An 11,592-nucleotide genomic window follows, 5' to 3' on the forward strand; every position below is an offset into this window, starting at 1 on the left:
TTTTTATTTTATTGCATCTGCAAATTCACTGCATGCCCCCACAATCACTGGCTTTGGTTGCGTGGGTGGAAAAGGCAGGAGCACACACCCAAGGGCAGGTCAGTAAGATGACTGTAAATCAGTTTATACTAAACATAAAGCCATACCCCAAGTACTTATTCAACAGATCATTTGAAAGATACCTCAGGTGTGTCTATACGAGTCCCAGTCACTATAGCGCAGGTGCATTGGCTCACAAGAACATGAATGAGCATGAGATTTGCAATAGAAAGCTGCAGGACAGGACTCAATGAGATTGAGAAATAGGAAGTCTCTGGTAGGTGGCAGCGATCAAAGGCTCTGGCAGCAGTTGTGATTGCCGTGAATTGGAATGGGAATGTGACAATGAGTTGAACATTCGGGTAGAAGGGAGAGAGGGGGGGAAAAAATGTTTCAGCTGCCAAGAACATCCATGGCCAGGCAGCCAAAAGCAGTGAACGACTGCATGTGTGCTTGGCATTGGCTCTCCTGAGAGAAGGAGTGGACAAAATAGAAAGGAAGGTGTAGTGGTTTGAAAGCAAAACCAGTGAGAGACTCAAAGTCAGAAATACAATTTAATAGGAAGAAGAAGAAAAAAGAAGTAAAATAAAATAAATGCAATAATACAAAAAAATACTGACAGAGTCAGAATACAACCTGACACCCTGTTGGTCAGGGTGTTGGAAACAGTCCAAAAGTAAGCCTTCCTGCAGTGGCCGATGTGGTCCTGTTAGAAGTAGAGATGATCCTGTAGAAAAAGGGTCCAGAGATGGGTCTGGTCTTCCTTTGAGAGTCCCGTGAGAACACTGGATGTCTGGTGACACTTGTGGCTCCTTTTAATCTAGGTGGAAATGGTTTGGCTCCTCCTCCCTGGGTAGAGCATCTCACAATGGGATGATGTAATGTGTCATGTCATTGGTGAGCTTTAATGGCCCATTAACAGAAGATATCCTCATTGAGGTAATGGGAAGGTGAACAGAGATAAGAAACAATGCCCCACCCGGTTTTAAAAGCTGGCGTGTTATCAGAAAGGCAGCTGCCCCCTCCCTCCTGGAGTTACAACAGATAAAAAAAAAAAACACCTACCCCAACCGGGTTTCAACAGATGGAATAGAATAAACTTTTTTTTTTGTTACATAACCCAAGACAGAAGGAAAGAACATCAGCAAGGAAACTGAAAGCAAGAGAGGAGTTGCTTGGATCAGCTCTACTCTACAAATGTCCTCATTAGCAGGTGATAGTATAGGGTTAAAATGATTTCTGAGGTAGCAGGGCCTGAGAATGGGACATTGGCTTCACTGCAACCAGGATGTTATTCCATGCTATTGTTTTAACCAAATCAAGTATAACTTTGCTTAGGTAATGGAGGAGAAAGGCGGGGGGGGGGGAATGATGGTGATTCTTAATAAAGTACATGGGCCTTGAGAATAAAATTAGGTCAGGTGGATCTGTATGTTATAAATGCAAAGGCAAATTTCAGGTTAATAAATGACAATTTATTAATAACAGAATATCGAGCACCTGAAAAAGAGAAAAACCACAAAAATAGGAAATTGTCAGCGCGCGCTGGGTGGATAGAGGTCCGCACCGATGTACCAGACGCCCTAGTCCACGCCAGTGCAGCTCTCAGTCCACCGTTTTATAGGAATTTTCTGCCCTTAGGCAGTCCAGGTGTCCAAGGTGGGTTGAATAGTCCGGATTTCTTTTCGATGGCTCTCCCGGACCTCATCAAGTCTAGTTGTCTCATTCCGGGAAGGCTCCTTTCTTATGTCAATTCCAAGGGTCTGTCTTATGTTGATTTCATTCCGCTCGTGGCACCAGAAAGTTGATGAAATTGGCATCGACGTCAGGAAGGAATTTCTCCTTGCCTTGGCGAGGAAGCGATTCTTATCAGGGTTGGCCAGTGTCTTTTGTCTAAGTTGATGACCTTCGTCCTGTCTTTTCAACTGAGATTAGCAGGCTGAGAGAGAACGGTTACCCTTCTATTGGATTTTACAATTTTACTTTAGCTTTGTTTCATTATACATCGAATTATTATTTTATACACGAATTTTTACCCTATTTTTATCACAGTCCCCCACCTAATAATTCATCAAATTAAAAATTCGTTTTTCTCCCTTTATTGACCTTAATTTTAGTTTAAAAAGTCACATTCTTCCCAGTCCTCCTGAGAGGATTCATCACCTTGTTGGAGCTTCCGCTCCTTTTCGAATTCCTTTAGGGCCTCTGCCGCTCTTCTTTTACCTTTTTCTTCCTCAAGTTTCATTATTTTGGACACAGTTTTCCCTTGTGCTGCCTCTGGATCTATGGGAAGGGATGCTATTTGCATCCCTTGGACGACTGAATGTATCAGTCGAATGAAACAAGGGATCAGACACGGGAGGAAGACAATGCCTGCAATGGAGCATGTTATAAAGAATATTACCTTCTTCCACCATTCCCCCTGTCCGAACAGCTGGTCCCACCATGAAGCCTGAAGAATTGAATTCCACTTCTGGACTGGCACATGTGCCACCTTTTTGATTTCCTGTGCTAACCCTTTTATAGTCTCCCCATAGTCATCGATTTCGATGCAGCATTCTGATTCATTGAATCTGCCGCAGACCCCTCCTTCCTCTGCTAGCAGGTAGTCCAGGGCAAGCCGATTTTGATACACAAAAGCCCTCATTTGTGAATGCTGCTTTGCCAGGAGTTCCAAGGCCTCTGAGGTGTGGTTAGAAACCACTTCTACCACTGCTTGCAACCGAATCAGCCTATTCAGGAGGTAAATAGGTGTTCGATATCCCCAACTGCCATCGTTAGCCCAGGTGGCTGGCCCATAATACTCAATGATTCTTTCAGCGGGCCACTCCTCCTCCCCCCATTTCTGGTTGCCTCCGGCTATGGGTAGCACCCGTCTTATCTCCCTTCTCTGTCGGTTTAATGTTTCGAACAGAGGAGCTCCTAACAAACTGCTTTCGGCTCTGGGTAAGGTGAAAAAGAAGGGTCTTATCATTCCTAGGGTACAGGACCCCTTCCATTTCCGGGGAAGTTCGCTATAAGCCTTCTTTCCACAAATCCAATATATCCCATCTGGAGCTTTCCAGCCTATATTGGTTCTCCCCGGCTCGTCCCAGTACTCTCTCAGTCCCGCTAGTGCCTGAAATGGATTAGCCCCGGGACTTTTGTGCCAACAAAGTCCCATAGTCTCAAACCACTCACAATCTTTTTCTCGAATTTGGCTCCAATATCCGGAGGGTGGTTCAGGTTGCCAGACCCGTGTTTTGTCATTCACCGTTAGGGTATTTATGCAAGGAGTATAACCCACCAGGTCGGTGAACTCCTTCCCCTCCCGGCTGATGCAGATAGTTCCCACTATCCTTTTTTCCAAAATCCATCCCTCCGGTCTCTTTACTATTTTTGACAATTTAGAGCTTTCTCATTTTAGAAGTTGTTCCGGGGCTAATCCTTCTCCTTTCCAGGGCCACCTTTCGGCTGACTTTAATCCCCCACAAATCCAGCAATCCGTCAGCCCCAATTCAGTGGCTATCTCCTGCATTAGTTCTACAAAGAGGTTTTGGTTAGGGGCCGGAAATCCCCCATCCCCATATTGCCTTTCCAATTGCTCGTACTGTTCACTGAGCGATTTCAACCTTTCCTGCTCAATTCTCCTCTTTCTGGCCTCAGCTTCTTTTTTCCTGAGTTCCAATGTTACCTGTTTCATTTTACTTTCAGGGTCCATCCCTTCCTCGTCCCTTGAAAAACAAAAAACTTGGTCAAACTGCAAACATACACGCTTATCTCCCGGAGGCAATAACTCGAAAATGATGGGTTCTGAGTCCAAGAAACCCGTTTCCTCATGTTTGAGATTCCTCCCTTCCCAATACAATTTTCCACCCATATTACATATTTTTAGTTTCGCTTTGTCGTAGCACAGGGGATTCACCTTATAGTAGGCAAGGAAGGTAGATTGCCTTTTTCCTCCCATCCATACAGTTTTGTTACCTTGTTGACATGTTGGTACCGGGTAAGGAGTTTCGAGTTCCCGCCTTCGTCTAACGAGTGAGTGAGCAGGATCCCTGAACAGCCCGCCCTTAGGACTTGCCCCTGAGCGTTGGCACCGGACCCTTCCTTCCAATTCACAAAGGTGAAATCGAGTGCCATTAGCCCAACAATCACCCAACTGCCTTTTTAGAGGACAATCCATTATCGGCCCGGTTTCTGGTGCTGTTAAGCACCATTCACACTTCGCGGGAGGATTCTCCCCCAGGAGCGCCCCTGGAAGGGCCCCCTTGGCCCAGCACACGGCTAGGCTCAGGACCATCAGGATTCCCCACCGAAAAACCCCTCTGCCTTGCCCATCGCCCGTATGGGAACATACGGCGGGGTAAACCATCTTCCCGACAGCAAGGGTTTGCTTCAGGGGCCCGTGTGGTCCTGATGGCAAACCTTCTCTTATAGGTTGCCCACCGGGATAATTTGATTGTATCTCCTCGGCAAGGTACCTTGATGGTCCTCCGGCACTCAATTGCTAAGGGTTCTGCTTTAGCGTCCAATTTTCCCTTTATTCCCTTTTTGAAAATCTGATACCACTCAGGAGAATCTAATTCAAAAAGTCCGGCCCGAGTGGCAAGTACTAAGAGGCGGTCTGTGTTAACCTGCTCCTCGATTAGACAGTTAGTGCACAGACCTTTAGGTCGACTCCCTCTCCAACAATGGGTGACCCAAACCTGTTTACAGTACACGCATTCAAAGTGAATGAAAGGAAAGCACTCACAACCTGGGGTATTACAACTTATCTGGTCGGTCATCTAGGTTGACGCCTGAGTTTGATTTTGAGCTCTCCAGGAGGGGTGGTGACCTTCCAGTCCGAGGCTTTTGGGTCCCCGATCTTTTTCACCCTTGAGGAATGAGTCCAACCCTTCTCAGCGGTTCGAACTGCGGTGTCAGTCGTGAGTAGTACCAGGAACGGCCCTTCCCACTGCGGGGCGAGAGGAATCTCTTTCCAAGTCCTGATTAACACTTTATCTCCGGGCCGAATCTGATGAATTGCAAATCCGAGAGGGCCACTTTGGGGGATGAGTCCACGCCTTCTGAGCTCCTGTAAATTTTTGTTTACAGTGATGAGATAAGGTTGTAACTGCACATCCTCGACTCGGGGATGTCCCACAGGCATTCCATGTTTGTATGGCATCCCATACAACATTTCAAAGGGGGACAGTCCCGTATCAGAATGAGGCATGGTTCTTATGTTCAACAAAGCAAGGGGAAGGCATTTTACCCAACACATCTTAGTTTCCAGCATGAGTTTTGCCAACTGAGTTTTTAAGGTCTGATTCATTCTTTCTACTTGCCCTGAACTTTGAGGGTGCCAGGGGGTGTGATATTGCCATCTGATTCCCAAGGCCTCGGTTAATTGTTTTATGATTTTCGAGGTAAAATGAGTCCCTTGATCTGAATCTATGCAATCCACTATTCCATACCTGGGGACTATTTCCTCTAATAATACTTTGGAAACCGTTTGAGCCGTGGCTTTTGCCCTTGGGTACGCTTCTACCCAATGTGTCAATTTGTCCACAATAACCAATAAGTACCTATACCTCCTGACCTTTGGTAATTCAGTGAAATCCACCTGGATCCTTTCAAACGGCCGGTATGAAATCGGACGACCTCCCCAAGCCGCTTGTCTGGATCTGGATCGATTCACTTTCTGGCAAGTCACGCACCCCTGTACCTCTTGTTTTGCCAACTCAAAGATCCCCTTGCACCCAAAGAATTTCAGAAACTGGTCAGCCAATGCCCGTGTTCCCCAGTGGGTCTGTTCGTGCAGGCGTCTCAGGATCCCTCTGGCCACCCCTTTCGGGACCAATTCCCTTCCATCCGGTAATTTCCATTTTCCCATCTCCAATGCCCCTCCCATCTCCTTGAATCCTTCAATGTCCCTTTCAGAGGGACATATTTGGATTCCGGAGTTTTCCTCCCCAATCACCTCGGGGATTCTTACTGTGAGTAATGCTGCCCTTTTTGCCTCTTGATCAGCTAGGTTATTCCCACGCGTCTGAAATTGCAACCCGACCTGATGCCCTTTTACATGCACCACCGCAATCTCTTTTGGTTCCCTGATTGCCTCCAAGATTTGTCGAATCATTTCGCCGTGGACCAAACCTTTTCCTTTTGTGTTTATCAAGCCCCTTTCTTCCCAAATTTTCCCAAAAGTGTGAACCACCCCAAACGCATACCGAGAATCAGTGAATATGGTCCCCTTCTTTCCCTTTAACCCTTTGAGAGCTCTCAGGAGAGCATAAAGCTCACAAGCCTGGGCCGACCATTCGGGTCTTAGGGGACCCGATTCCACCACTTTTCCCGTTCTGCCATCCACCACTGCGTATCCTGATTTTCTTTTCCCCTCGACTACTCTTGCCGACCCATCCACAAACCATTTCTCTCCCCCCTCCAATTCCTGATCCTCCAAATCTGATCTTACTTTTGTCTGAAGTTCCACGATCTCAGCACAATCATGCAACAGTTCCTCAGAAAGGTCTCCAAACATGAACTGTGCAGGGTTTTGTGCCGAGGTGGTTTTCAACTCCAATCCTGGGGAGCTGATTAGGATGGCTTCATATTTCAGAAGCCTGGAATCGGTCAGCCACTTTTCCGCTTTTTGTTGCAGAATGTTTCTCACATTGTGAGGGGTGTAAACTACCAGAGAGGCTCCGAAGGTAATCTTTTTCGCCTCTTCCACCAGGAGTGCCACTGCAACTATAGCCTGCAAACACGTAGGCCAACCTCGACTCACAGGATCCAGGATTTTTGATAAAAATCCTATGGGTTTCTTTTTGTTGGCCCATTCCTGAGTCAGGACTCCCTGTGCAGTTTGCCCACTAACATCTACAAACAACTGGAATTCTTTATTCACATCTGGAAGGGTCAGTACTGGGGCTGTCATGAGAACCTCTTTTAATTTTTGAAAATCTAATTCATCCTGTTCGGTCCACTTCACCCTGTCGGTGTTTAATCTTTCATACAGAAATTTTACCTTTTCACTGAAACCCTCAATCCACTGCCTGCAGTATCCCAGGAGCCCTAACAATTGGCGTATTTGCCTTTTAGTTTTTGGCGCGGGCAATGCTATAATTCCCGCGACTCTCTCAGGGTCCAATTTCTTTTTCCCTTGGGACAGCCAATGCCCCAGGTACTTCACTTCGGGCTCCGTGAACTGCAGTTTGGATTTTGAAACTTTCAGACCCTTAGCTCCAATAAAGTTTAACAATTCCACTGTACATTCCCTCACCCGCTCCTTTGAAGATCCTGCTATTAGCAGATCATCCACATACTGCAACAATTTCGTCCCTGCCTTTGGGGTAAACTGAGTCAAGAGGTGCTCCAGGGCCTGCCCGAATAGATTAGGGGATTCTACAAATCCTTGCGGAAGCACCGTCCATCTCAACTGCTGTTTTCTGTTGGTATCGGGGTCCTCCCACTGAAAAGCAAAGTAATCCCTGCTTTTCTCATCCAAAGGGCAAGTCCAAAATGCATCCTTCAGGTCAATCACACTATACCACACATCCTCAGGCGTAAGCCGATTCAACAAAGTATACGGATTGGCCACTACCGGAAACCTAGTCCTGGTTCGGGCATTCACTGCCCTCAAATCCTGAACTAACCGATAGCTTCCATCTGCCTTCTTTACAGCCAGTATAGGGGTGTTATGGGGGGACATGCATGGCTCTATTGTTCCTCTCTTCAAGAGGTCATCGATAACCTGCTTCAATCCCTTTCTCCCTTCCAGGGGAATGGGATACTGTTTGACCCGTATAGGGTCCCCGGGGTTCTCGATTATAATATGAATAGGGTCTATTTCTAGCTTCCCCACCTCCCCTTTAGAGTGCCATACCTCTGGATTGATGTCTGCCTCATCCTTCTCAGTGAGTTTAAACATTTTCACCACAAGATCGGAACTTCTTACAACTATGCTAATTCCAAGAGCTATGATCATATCTCTCCCTAGCAAGTTGTAATCAGCTTCCTCTACCAACAACAAATTCCCTAGGCAGACTTTATTTTCTGATTCAATCTCCACGCTTTCTATCACAGGTACTTTAAAGGGATCCCCTTTTGCACCCACCACCACAACTTTCTCCTTACCGACCGTGCACCCTATTGGTAGATTTTGTAAAGTGCTCCTTTCTGCCCCGGTATCCACCAGAAAAACGGTTTCTTGACGCTGGGGACCCACTTTCAGTTTTACCAGGGGCTCGTTAGATGTCCTGGTCCCTAAGGTGAAGAGCCCCTGACACCCCTAATCTTCCTGAAATACTTTTTCATCTTTAATTCTCTTTTTGCAGTCCCTTCGAAGGTGTCCTACCCTTTTGCAATAGTAGCACTCGGGCAGTTCCCTTCTCGTGTCTGGGGCTGCTTTTCGGGGGCCTTGAGACTTTCGGGGTAAGGTTTTATATTTCCCCGAAGCCTGTTCCTGTCTCTGGACCTCCTTCACCGCAGCTACCAAAACCTTAGCTTGTACTTTCTGCTTTTCATCCTCCCTCCTCATGTATATTTTCTGGGCTTCCCGCAACAATTCCTGCAAGCTTTTGTCCTGCCAACCCTCTATCTTTTCCAATTTTTTCCGAATGTCCTCCCATGACCTTGCCACAAACTGAGTTTTGAGCAGAACTTCCCCCACAGGGGAATTAGGGTCCGTCCCAGAATATATCTGTAGACTTCGCCTTAATCGCTCAATCCATTCAGTGGGGGATTCATCTTTCCCCTGACATTCATTGAAAACCTTGCTAATGTTCTGACCCCTTGGGACAGCTTCCCGGATGCCCTGAATTATGATGTTCCTTAGATCTACCATGCTCCTTCTCCCGTCCTCTGTTTGTGCATTCCAGTTTGGGCTAGAGCTGGGCCACTTTTGATCCCCAGGTGTCCCCTGTGGGTTCCTCCGGTCCCAGTCTCTGATACCCGCCTGTTTTATCATCTCTCTTTCCTCACTATTGAATAAAGACCTCAGGATTGCCATCAGGTCCTCATATGTATAAATGCTGCTCCCTAGGAACTCATCCAACCTGTCCGCTACACCAAAAGGATCATCCAACAATCGCCCCATTTCCTTTTTGAACGCTCTTACGTCTCCTGTATTGAGAGGCACATTTACAAATCCAATGATCCCTGGGGCCGTTGGTACTTCCCTTAATGGAAGTAAACTGTGTCCCACATTCTCATTCTCTCCCCATTCATCACTCATCCTCCTTGCTTTCAATCGGGTTCTGCTAGCAGGGGGAGAACTGGTAGCAGTGGGTTGTCTCCCTTTCCCGGACTGCGGGGGCGGGACTGCCGCCTGTGCAGCCGAGGGGGGTCTCTCCTCCGCTCGGAGCAACCCGGGTGGCGGCGGAAAAGGTGACCGAGAGTGCCCCCAAGCTGGCGCAGACGGGATCTCAGAGGGGGCTCCCGCGGTCATGGCATCTATCGGCGGGGGCGCCGCCGACGGACCCAGGCCAGACGGGAGAGGCAGGAGCGGGGGTGGCAGGGAGGGAGCTGCCAGTGGGGACAATGGAGGGGAGGCATGACTCCCCACCTGAGATGCCTGTGCCCCCAAAAGCTGGTTTGGAGGATCGGAAGGGGCTGTGGGCACCACTTGCTCTGGAGAGGGTGGGGAATTCAGCCCAATGTAGGGAGGTGGGAGGTGATCTAGGGGCTCCCAGGGCTCGGTCCCAGTTCCGGGCCGCCCTTTCTGTTTTATCGGGAATAAACCAGCTCGGGTGTTTAACCAAAGCCGGGCATATTCCCTCTCCTCGGGGTTCGAGGGGCTCTTGTTTTTCACATAGCGATTTAACTTACTACATGTCCAGCTTTCAAATGATCCCATTACCGGCCATGTAAGGTGTTCCCCCAATTTCTCTCCACCCCACACATCCATGCAATAGTAAATCATTCTTTCCTTAGATTTCTCTTTCCTCTGTGGACAATCTCCCCAGTGCTCCAACATCCACCCCAAGGGACTATTTCGAGGGATTTTCATGGTTCCCTTTCCCTTACCAGAGGGGGGGCTTTCTGAGGTTTTTTTCTGGGGCTTACTCTTTTTCTGTCCCATATTTCGCGAATTTCCTTACCAAATCTTCGAAATTCCCTGCAAGTCGACTTTTCTGCCTGTGCGTTGTGTCTTTGGTTGTTTCTCAGGGGATGGGGCTTTTTCGATCACTCCCCCTCCAGCGAGCTGTGCCGAGGGTTCCTGATCGGCTCTCAATCCTTTCGGATTCTCTTTGGACCCTTACCTTGGTCCGCTGGCAAAAAGGGTTTACCGATTCCCGAGCTCAACAGGACGTACCCTTCCCCTTTTTGCCCACTCCGTGATCGGTCCCCGAGACTTCCCTCGTCCCGGTTTTGACAAGCAATGTAAGAGAGTTTCACACGAAATCGCTTCCTTCGCGGCCGACCGCTCCCCTCGCGGGAAAAGACGGAACTGCGACCTTGAAGTCCGCACTCGCTCCGTGATCAGATCACGTCTCACACACTCGCCCAATCACCCGCTCAACCAGCAGTACTTACAGCTCCTTTTCCTGCGTGGATGTCTTCGTGCACGTAGACGTTTTACGAGCAATTGCAAGCCGCGGCTTTTCCGAAGGCCCTTTGCCTTCCCGAGCTCTCCTTGCCCCCGGATCCGTTCTTTCCCCTGTCCTATTTTTGTGGTTTTCTCGCTCCTAAATTTGGTTCGGAGGTTCGGGTGGAGCCGCGGGGTCTCCTCACTCACCAGGCCGCCGAAATCAGCGGGGGTACCCTCCTGGATCGCAGGTCCCCGCAGCTTCCTCCGAATCCGAGTCACGGCACCAAATCTGTTATAAATGCAAAGGCAAATTTCAGGTTAATAAATGACAATTTATTAATAACAGAATATCGAGCACCTGAAAAAGAGAAAAACCACAAAAATAGGAAATTGTCAGCGCGCGCTGGGTGGATAGAGGTCCGCACCGATGTACCAGACGCCCTAGTCCACGCCAGTGCAGCTCTCAGTCCACCGTTTTATAGGAATTTTCTGCCCTTAGGCAGTCCAGGTGTCCAAGGTGGGTTGAATAGTCCGGATTTCTTTTCGATGGCTCTCCCGGACCTCATCAAGTCTAGTTGTCTCATTCCGGGAAGGCTCCTTTCTTATGTCAATTCCAAGGGTCTGTCTTATGTTGATTTCATTCCGCTCGTGGCACCAGAAAGTTGATGAAATTGGCATCGACGTCAGGAAGGAATTTCTCCTTGCCTTGGCGAGGAAGCGATTCTTATCAGGGTTGGCCAGTGTCTTTTGTCTAAGTTGATGACCTTCGTCCTGTCTTTTCAACTGAGATTAGCAGGCTGAGAGAGAACGGTTACCCTTCTATTGGATTTTACAATTTTACTTTAGCTTTGTTTCATTATACATCGAATTATTATTTTATACACGAATTTTTACCCTATTTTTATCACATGTACCTGTACAATCATCAGTACAATAAATGATATTATTGTTAATTGTAATGTTAGTCTGATAACTAAATATGATTATTCTCTCAACCAGAATCTTAAGCAAGAATCACTAGAATCATTGTTACTTGGGTAGAATCAATGGAACAA

The sequence above is a fragment of the Zosterops lateralis genome, assembly GCF_965231275.1.
Source record: "Zosterops lateralis genome assembly, chromosome: W".
In the NCBI taxonomy this organism is placed as follows: domain Eukaryota; kingdom Metazoa; phylum Chordata; class Aves; order Passeriformes; family Zosteropidae; genus Zosterops; species Zosterops lateralis.